At 43.5% G+C, this 10,253-nt stretch overlaps 1 protein-coding gene across 2 annotated transcripts in view; it reads left to right on the top strand.

Moving 5' to 3' along the window:
- The first annotated feature begins 7,557 nt into the window (after positions 1-7,557).
- The window catches only part of SNPH (syntaphilin), a 33,397-nt gene continuing 30,701 nt past the window's right edge, over positions 7,558-10,253 (top strand). For both annotated transcript variants that reach the window (XM_032419361.1, XM_032419363.1), the window contains exons 1-2: positions 7,558-7,694; positions 7,954-8,059. The gene's annotated coding sequence lies outside the window, so the exon portion shown is untranslated. The remainder of the gene's footprint in view (positions 7,695-7,953; positions 8,060-10,253) is intronic.

The following is a 10,253-nucleotide window of genomic DNA, read 5'->3' as shown; positions in this document are numbered from 1 at the left end:
CTGACAACCACTAATCTGTTCTCCATCTCTATAATTTTGTCATTCATGCAATTGACTTTTGTGGATGAATTTTGTATTCTATAGTGACCTTGCTAAACTTAAAAATTAGTTCCAGGAGTTTGTTTTTTTGTAGAGTCCTTGGGATTTTCTACATAGACAATGATGTTGTCTACAAGAAAGGACAGTTTCATTTCTTCCTTGTCAATCTGTTCCCAGTGTGAGAAGGAAAGCATTCACCTTCACCATTCTGTATGATATTAGCTGTAACTGGTTGGGGGGGGAGGAATAATTTTTGTCAGGTTGAGGATATTCCTTTTATTCTTAGTTTGCTGAGAGTTGGTTTTGTGTGTGTGTGTGAATGGATGAATTTTGTTAAACACTCTGAATTGATTGTTTCATGAGGTTTTTCTTTACCCTGTTAATATGGTGGATTTCACCAATTGATTTTTGAATTTTTTAAATCAGTTTTGCCTTTCCAGGATGAACTCTACTTGGCGATGATGCATTTCCAGGATAAACTCTACTTGATCTCCAGATTCAATTTGCTAATTTACTTTAACAGCTTTATTGAGACATAATTTACATACCATAAAATTCACCCCTTTTAAAGTGTTCACTTCATGTTTTTAGTATATTCACAGTGTTATGCAACTATTCCCATTATCTAATTTTAGAATATTTTCATCACTCAAAAAGAAACCCCATACTTATTACAGTCACTCCCCACTCCTTTTTCCGCACAGCTCCAGGCAACCACTAATGCACCTTTTGACTCTCATACAGTATATGTCTTGTGTCTGACTTTTTTCACTTAGCATAACATTTTCAAGGTTTATCCACGTTGTAGAATGTATCTGTACTTCATTCTGTTTAATGGCCAAATTAATATTCCATTATGTGGATATACATTTTGTTTATCCATTCATCAGTTGGTAGACATGTAGTTGCTCCAACTTTTTGACTATTAGGAATAATGCTGCTGTAAACATTAGTATTTAAGTTTTTGTGTATGCATGTTTTCATCTTTCTTGGATATATACCTAGGAGTGGAATTGCTGGGTCATATGATAACTCCATGTTTAACTTTTTGAGGAACTGTCAAGCTGTCTTCCAAAGTAGCTGTGCCATTTTACATTTCTATCAGCAATGTATGAGAGTTCCAATTTCTTTTTTTTTTTTTTAAGATTTTATTTATTTATTCGACAGATAGAGAGCACAAGTAGGCAGAGTGGCAGGCAGAGGGTGAGGGAGAAGCAGGCTCTCCGCTGAGCAGGGAGCCAGACATAGGGCTCAATCCCAGGACCCCAGGATCATGACCTGAGCCAAAGGCAGCCGCTTAACCAACTGAGCCACCCAGACACCCTGAGAGTTCCAATTTCTTTACATCTTCATCAGTGCTTGTTATTGTTCCTTTTTAAAATTATAGCTATCTTAGCGAATGTGAAATATCTCATAGTTTTGATTTGCATTTTCCTAATAACTAATGATGTTGAACATGTTTTCATATGGATTTGGTGTTTTGTTTTTGTTTAGGATTTTTGCATGTGTGTTCATGAGGGATATTAGTTCATGAGGGTATTTGTCTTTTCCTATATTATTTTCTTCTGGTTTTGGTATCAAGGTAATACTGGCTTCATAAAATAACTTGGAATGTGTTTCCTCCTTTTATTTTTCTGGAAGAGACTACGTAGAATTAGTGTTATTTCTTATTTAAATGTTTGGTAGAATTTACACATGAAATAATCTGGATCTGAGGATTTATATTTAGGAAGGTTTTAAACTATGAATTCCATTTTTAAAATAGTTGTAGGGCTATTCAGGTATCTTTTTCATTTTGAGTGACTTTTGGTAGTTTCCAGTTTTCGAGGAATTGTTCCATTTCATCTAAATTGGTGATTATGTGTGTAGAGTCATTTGGAATATTCCCTTATTATCATTTTAAGGTCTGCAAGGTCAACAGTAATAACCCCTCTTTCATTCCAGATACTGTTAATCTGTGTCTTCTCTCTTTCTCTTTTCAGTCATACTAGAGATTTATTAATTTTATTGGTCTTTTCAAAGAACCAGCTTTTGGTTTCATGGATTTTCTCCTTTTTCTTTTTTCAATTTCATTAATTTTTGCTTTGATATTTATTATTTCTTTCCTTTGGCTTGCTTGGAGTTTATTTTGCTAAAATGGAAGTTTAATTGATTTGAGGTCTTCTTTTTTTTTTTTTTAAAAGATTTTATTTATTTATTCGACAGAGAGAGAGAGCACAAGCAGGGGGAGAGGCAGAGGGAGAAGCAGACTCCCCATTGAGTAGGGAGCCCAATGTGGGTCTCGATCCCGGGACCCTGGGATCATGACCTGAGCCGAAGGCGGATGCTTATTTGCCACCCAGGTGCCCCAAAACCTTTCTTCTTTTCTAATTTAAACTCTTAATGTTATGTATTTCCCTTCAAGTACTGCTTTAGCTGCATTGCACAAATTTTGATATGTTGCATTTTCACTTTTGTTCCATTCAAAATATTTTCTAATTTCTTTTTTTTAAAGATTTTATTTATTTATTAGAGACAAAAAGAGCCTGAGTGGGGGGAGAGGCAGAGAGAGAGGGAGAAGCAGACTCCCCGCTGAGCAGGGAGCCTGATGTGGGGCTTGATCCCAGGGCCCCAGGATCATGACCTGAGCCAAAGGCAGGTGCTTAACCAACTGAGCCAACCCAGGTACCCCTATTTTCTAATTTCTTTTGAGACTTCCTTTTTGACCTGTAGATTATTTAGAAGGGTATTATTTAATTTCCAAGGGAGGTTTTCCTGTTATCTTTCTGTAATTCATTTCTAGTCTAAATCATGATGATCAAGGAACATACTTTAAATGAGTTTGATTCTTTTAAATTTGTTAAGGTTTGTTTTATGACCCAGTATAGGGTTTGTCTTGGCGGATGTTCCATGGCTCTTGAAAAGCATATATTCTGCAGTTGTTAGGTGAAGTGTTCTATCAATGTCAGTTGGACCTAGTTGATTGACAAGTGCTCTTCACTTCTCCTTATCCTTACTTATTTTCTGTCTACTCATTCTACTGATTATTGAGAAAAAGAGTATTCATCTCTGCAGCTGTAATTGTGACTGTGTATTTCTCCTTTCAGTTCTGATGGCTTTTGCCTAATGTATATAGAAGCTCTTTTATTAGGTGCATACACATTTACAATTAAGTCTTCCTGGTAAGTGACCCTTTTATTTTTGTATAATGATTCTCTTTATCCCTGGTAATTTTCTTTGCTCTGAAGTCTACTTTTTCTCATCTTAAGCCATTCCAGCTTTCTCTTGATTTGTGATTGCATGGTATGTATTTTTCTATGTCTTACTTTTAAACTACCTATATCATTATATTTAAAGTGAGCTTTTTATAGACAACATCTGTTTAAGTCATTTTTTATCCATTCTGATTATATCTGTAATTGATGTATCTAAACCATTTATTTTTAATATAAATATTCATATGTTTGGACATCAATCTACCATTTTATTATTTGTTTACTATTTGTTCCCCCTATTTATTGTTTCTCTGTTCCCCCTTTCTTGCCTTATTTTGGAATATTTGAACATATTTTTAAAATTCCATTTTAATTTACCTGGTTTTTTTTACTATATTTTTAAGGATCTCTAAGAATTACAGTATATATACTTAACTTTTCACACCCTACTTAGAATCAGTATTTTACCACTTAGAGTGTAGAAACCTTACATCATAGAAGTTTCCTTTACACTCCCTCCTTTATATTGTAATTGTCTTACCTACCTATATTGAAACACCATCAGACTGTGTTATGATTTCTGCTTTCAACTGTCAGACTTACTTCAAAGAATTCAAGAAGAGAAAAATAGTCTATTAAATTTACCCAGATATTTACCATTTTTATTGTCCTTTCCTTCCTTATATTCCACGTTTCCTTCTAATATTTCTCTTCTGTCTGAAGAATTTTCTTCAGCAGTTCCTTCAGAGCAGATCTGCTGACAATGAATTCTTTTAGTTTTCCTTTATCTGAGAATGTCTTCATATCACCTTTATTCCTGAAGTATAATTTTGCTGGATATGGAATCCTGGTTGACTGATCTTTTCTTTCAGCAATTTAAAAATTTTGTTCCATTTTTTCTTGCCATCTATGGTTTTGGTTGATAAATCCACAGTTATTCAAATCACTCTTCCTGTATAATTAATACATCATTTTTCTCTGATTGCTTTCAAGATTTTTTTCCTTGTTTTCAGTAGTAACTGAAAATTATTTTTTTTCTATTATTATTATTCGGTTTCTCTCTTTGGGGTTCACCAGAAAGCTGGAGTGTGGAGATTTATTTACTCTTCTCTTTTGTTGGCTTCTTCCCACAATTGCACCTGCATCTGGAGCCAAATGATGGGAGGACAGAAGGAGACAAAAAACATCAGAGGCTCACCATCTCTCAGGACCACAGTTACTCTGATTGGAGAAGTCTCCTTCCTCAGAGTTTGAGGCATGTGGGTCCCTGTTGTCCTAGCCACCACTGCAGGATTGCCTGGGGGCTGGGTCATGAGACAATGGAGAAAAGATTAAAAAAGAAAAATTATTTTCCCCCACTCACCCTGAACATAAGGGGCTCTCCTTTCCTGAACCACAGGTCAGAACTAGAGAGCTGCTTTGGGAGCTCTTTCTGTGTTGATTCCCCAATTCCAGGTTTGGGCTGCCTTGAGACTAGGCCAGGGGATACCAGAGGAAACCAAAATGGTAAATTTGCTAGTTCACTAGGCCAGAAAATTCTGGCCTTCTTCCCCAATTTGCCTGCTAGTATTTTCTCTTCATACTACTCATGTAGCTGCTACTTGTTCACAGGTTTTATTGCTGCATTCAGTGGGAGGAGTGTTTACCCAGAATTGGAACCAAAATTGCTTTTGAAACTAAACAAATTTAAGTATCTCCCAATTAGGGGCGCCTGGGTGGCTCAGTCGTTGAGCGTCTGCCTTCAGCTCGGGTCATGATCCCAGGGTCCTGGGATAGAGCCCCGCATCGGGCTCCCTGCTCGGCGGGAAGCCTGTTTCTTCCTCTCCCACTCCCCCGCTTGTGTTCCCTCTCTTGCTGTGTCTCTCTGTCAAAAAAAAAAGTATCTCCCAATTAGTATAAAACAAAACTAATTTTTTAAAAGATTTTATTTATTGGGCGCCTGGGTGGCTCAGTTGTTAAGCGTCTGCCTTCAGCTCAGGTCATGATCCCAGGGTCCTGGGATCGAGTCCCACATCGGGCTCCCTGCTCGGTAGGAAGCCTGCTTCTCCCTCCCCCACTCCCCCTGCTTGTGTTCCCTCTCTCTCGCTGTGTCTCTCTCTGTCAAATAAATAAATAAAATATTTTTTTTAAAAAAAGATTTTACTTATTTATTTGAGAGAGAGAGCTTGAGCACGCACGCACGAGTGGGGGGGAGGGACAGAAGGAGAAGCAGACTACCCGCAGGGGAGGGGGGGGCTCCATCCCGTGACCCTGAGATCATAAACTGAGCCAAAGGCAGCCACTTAACCAACTGAGCCACCCAGGTACCCCAAAACTACTAATTTCTTTAGAATAATTTGATTTATGCTTAAAATCCTCATTTGTTGTAATTTACATTATAACTAAATACTGGCTCTCTTCATCACATGCCTTATGATGCTGAGGAGAGAATTCTTTACTAGCTAACACCATCCCAGATGGAAGTAATGTGGGTGGAGGTGCTCTCTTGATTGAGGGAAGTTCCTTGTGAAGATTTCTGGGAAATGTAGTCTTCTAAGTACCAAGCAAAAAAAAAAAACAACAACAAAAAAAACCCATGGGGACAGACAAAATTTATTTTAATGAGGATCTTAGAAATTATCTCCTGATAGAACAAATTGTATGGCTTCCTTTGGTTTTGCTTCAAGTGCAAAGAAGTCACATAATTTAAGTGGGCTTTAGGGCAGATAGAACATATTATTGATTGACTTGCTAATACAGCATTAGTTTTGGGGGTTTTTTTTAGACAGCAGACCTTATTTCACATGGCTTTTTCAACAATTTCCTGTTCCTGCTACAATTGCCCTGCCATGTTTTTCCACAAAGCATAATTAATGATGGCCATCTGATAGGAAAATTCAATTTAATAGAATAGAAGGAAAAATATAACCAACACCAAAAAAATGTATAGGCATAAGTTTCAAAATTATAGGCATCATTACAGAGTGGTGGATTTATCACAAATTCCAGCCACAGAAAAAGACTTAACTTTGAAAAGTAACAGTAAATTTAAAGTAACTGTTTTTTCCCCCTGTACTTTGTAAGTACTATTTCTCACCAGGCCTGTACTGCAGAATCATGATATAAAGTGGGTAAAATCACTTTACAAATTCTCTCTCAGCTTTGGTGGAGGGTAGAGGGTACAAGTTCAGCCTTGCCAAGAGTAGACAAACTTGACGTGAGAGTCTTAGGAGACAAGGATGGCATCTGGCCTAGTGTTCATATGGAAGACTGGGCCTGGCACAATGTATGCTTGCTCTCTCATTCACTTAGTCAATATTTACTGAGCACCTGATAAGTGTCAGGCACTATTCTAGGCACTGGGAATATAGCAGGGGAAAGTACCAAGTTCCTTCCCTCAAAGAGTGTACATTCTAGTAGGGGTGACAATGACAGACAAATAGTATATATATACAACATGTCAGCTGGAAATACAGCAAAACTAGGGCAAAAGGAGTAGGGGAGGAGGAAATTACTATGTTATGTACGGTGGCCAAGGAAGGCCTCCCTGAGTCAGTGACATTTGAGCAGAGATCTGGAAAAGTAAGGGATGGTTTTGAGGCAAGGAATGACTGACCAGAGAGGCTGCTTCAGAAGAGCCCCTTCCTGCTGCACCCCACTTCTCACACATGGAGCAGATAAACAGGTCCAGAGAGGTAGTTAACTTTCTAAAGTTGCATGGCTAGAAGTGGAAGGGCTAGGCAGAGAAGCCACTTCTCTGGATTCTTTGGTCCCCTTATCTCCCCGGCATTAGCAGATCGAAGACAGAGGGAAAAGGTGTATAACGAACATTTAATTTAGGTTGTGATTATCTCTCCATGTTTTCAAAGATTCACCATCTTAATACTTCAAAGACAAACATTTTCGTTTTCAGATATTTAAGATTCTTGCCATCATTTTTCTTAGTAGTCCAAATGCTGTTCACATTAAATAAGTAACCCTGGTACTCAGAAATGAAAAGTGTTCCTCACGGAATTCAGATGACATTACTATTTAACATAAGCCGGCAGTGTGCCAGGAAGTGAGATTGGTATCATCAACCCATGTTACAGATGAGAAAGCTGAGGCCCAGGGAGGTGAAGGGATTTGCCCGGGATCCCACAGCCTGTCAGTGGACAATGCACTTTCCTCCGTGCCTCACTGCCCAGCTCTAAGCACAGGGTGGCGTGTAGGTGCGAGAGGACCCCACCCCATGCGTGCTCGGCCCCGGCTCCCGCGTCCTCTGGAGCAAGATGCCAACTATCTCTTTAAGAAGGAAAGTGAAGACGGGCCGCTTACGCAGCTGCCAGCGAGCCGCCCACTGGCTGGTCCCTTCCATCCACCTCACCCTCCCCTACCCTCCCTCCCGGCAGCCCCAGCCCTGGCGAGCCGCCTCCAGCAGGGGCTCCGGAGAGCAGGTCGGCGGCCTGGGCAGGGCAGCCGAAGCCATGGAAGCCTCCGCAGGTGATGACAGGGACCCCGGGGACCTCCGGGCCCCCCGCCCAGCTGCGCCCACCGCAGCGGCGAGTGCCGCGTGCGGTTGGGGGGAGGGGAGGCGCGGGCCGCGCCGGGGAGCAGACGGGACTGAGCGCCCGGCAGGCAGCCTGCCCTCCGGGCTTTCTGGCTTCAGCGGCCCAGCTGTCAGCTGCGGGGGGCTCGGCTGCCCGGTGTCCCCGCCCGCGTTCACCCGCCCCTGTCTGTGTGTTTTCCCCCACCGCCGCAGGTTGCTGATCAGGGCCAGACAGCTGCAGCCGCGACTGCAGAGGCGCTGCGCCAAGCGGGGCCGGAACGGTGCGAGCCGGCGGGCTGCGGAGCGCCAGTGGACTCAGGTGAGGAGGCCGCGGCCGAGCCCGGAGGGGGCCCTGAGCTGCACCCGGCGGGCGGGCGGGCGGGGGCCGCTGGCGACCGCCCGCTGCGGTAGAATCCCTCAGAGGGCACTGGCCAAGGAGGAGTTAACTGTGACTCATTCTTACCCTCCCTTCATTCCCCCCCATCCCTCCCCCAAACCCTGAAAATCACTAATTACAGGATGCTGATTGCTGCAGGGAAGATGCCCAAGGTGGGCGATTAGGAGAGGTTTAGGGACCACCCCGTTCCTAAATGTCTTCCTCTTCAGGCATTTAGCAAATATTTAAGCCCCTTTCCTTTTTTGAGGAAGAGCAAGGGTACCTAGGGGTGGAAGAGGGGTGGAACCCCCCCCCCAACCCAAGGTCAAGTGCCAATGACTGCTTCTTTACCACATTCTCTCCAGCGAAGCCTCAGGGCCCTGGAAAACATGCCCATGACCGCTACAGGGGGAGATCTGAGCCTCAGTCTCCCTGGAGCTCCCTCGGGATAGGATGGTTTCTCCCTCCGCTCCTCAGCAGAACACCTACTAGCCTGGGAAGCCCCATATTCCCTTCCTCAAGCCTGCAGACTGAGGAGAGGCCTGGTCACACAGCTGCCTGTTTCCTCTGCCCTCTCTGCCCATCTGGAGGTGTGGGATGGGCTAGAGGAGCTTCTCAGGAAAAGGTGATCTCTGCAAGCAGGGTGGTGTAGGGAAAGTGCCAGAGATTGGGCTTCGATTCCCTTAGCCTCCTAGTAGGCCACCAGTAGCCATCTTAAAATCCTTTAGGCGTGGGTGTCTGTCTGTTCATCTGTTAAATGCAGGAGTTGGATTCGATGGTCTGTATAGTTGTGATATGCCACTCAAGTAGCTCTTACATGTCAGGGGGGCCCCTCTAAAGCAACCCAGAATTTAAGCTTGGGTTTATGAAATAATTGGGGTTTCCTCAGTTGGTCTCTTTCAACTCTGGACTTCTCTAGTGAAACATGACCTTGTGAGCCTCATGGAACGGGAGGCATCAGACAGTCCTAGAGTGGGGTGACCTTCGTGGGGTTACTTTCCATCCCCAGGCTTCAATTTCCTCATCTGTAAATCTGGGAAGAGACAGGCATGCCTCAGAGGGTTGAGTGATGATTAAATGAGACATATAAGGAAGTACCTAAAACCGTGCCTGTGCCCGGCACATAGTAGGTGTTCAGGGCCGTAGGACTTGAGAGATAGACTGGGGGAAGAAAGGAGGGGTGGCTGCTTTTAGCCTCTTCTCCCCCTCCCCCACCCCACCGATCTCTTCCGCATCCCTGCGGATGGCGTCCCTGCCAGGGCATAATGAATGCTGGAGTGTGTTGGGCTGAGGGCCTAGGAAGCATCCAGGAGGTACAAACACTTCCACTGCAAGGACCGTGACATCATTCTAGCTAATGATGGACCCAAGCAGGTATATACAGTCCAGCACTGGGTTTGGAAAATCTTGGCATCCGAGGGCAAAGTCCCTAAGGGAAGAGAAGCATCAGAATCTTGTGTGCTGGCAGGGGTCGGGGCCAGGGCCTCCCGATCCCATATGGGGCCTGCTGTTCCTCCCTTGCCCTCCCTGCAGTCTCCCACTAGAATCTCCCTGAGACAGGCAGTCGAGTGTTTGGTGTCTGTATTTCCTATTCTTTATCTTCCCTCCTGCTGTCCTTTCAGCCTAGCACTCACCCTTTCTTGCTCCAATTTATTCCACAGATACACTCTGCCTCTTGACAGCATGATAGAGAAGGCTCCCCGTAGGCTGGGGCAGGGCATTTTGCTGCTGCATCATTTGGGCCAAATGAAGTTATGTCCCCACCTGCCCTAAATCCCCATTAGATTGTGAGCTCCTCCCAACAGAGGCCCCATCTTTTTCCTCTCTGTGTCTCCAACCTCTAGCCCATGGCTTGGCACAAAGTAGGTGCTCAGTAAGTGTTGAATAAGTTTGAGGAAGTTATGTCCCTAAGCCTACTAGGTTAGGGAGAAACGGCGGGAATGTGTTGACGGTTGTCAAAAAAGTGCTGCTAAGCACAGGGCACTGTGCAGGTTGCTGGTTGCCATTAATCACTATTACTAATAGTGTCATTAGTGCGAATGCCAGTAGCCAGCAGTTGGTTCACCTTCTCCTCGAGGCAGGCTGGAAGGGGCTCAGTGGGCCTGGCAGAGGGGTGATGTTGGCAAACAGATGGTGC

The sequence above is a fragment of the Phoca vitulina genome, unplaced genomic scaffold (genome assembly GCF_004348235.1).
Source record: "Phoca vitulina isolate PV1807 unplaced genomic scaffold, GSC_HSeal_1.0 scaffold22, whole genome shotgun sequence".
Lineage (NCBI taxonomy): Eukaryota > Metazoa > Chordata > Mammalia > Carnivora > Phocidae > Phoca > Phoca vitulina.
This window is presented reverse-complemented; position numbering and strand designations above follow the sequence as displayed.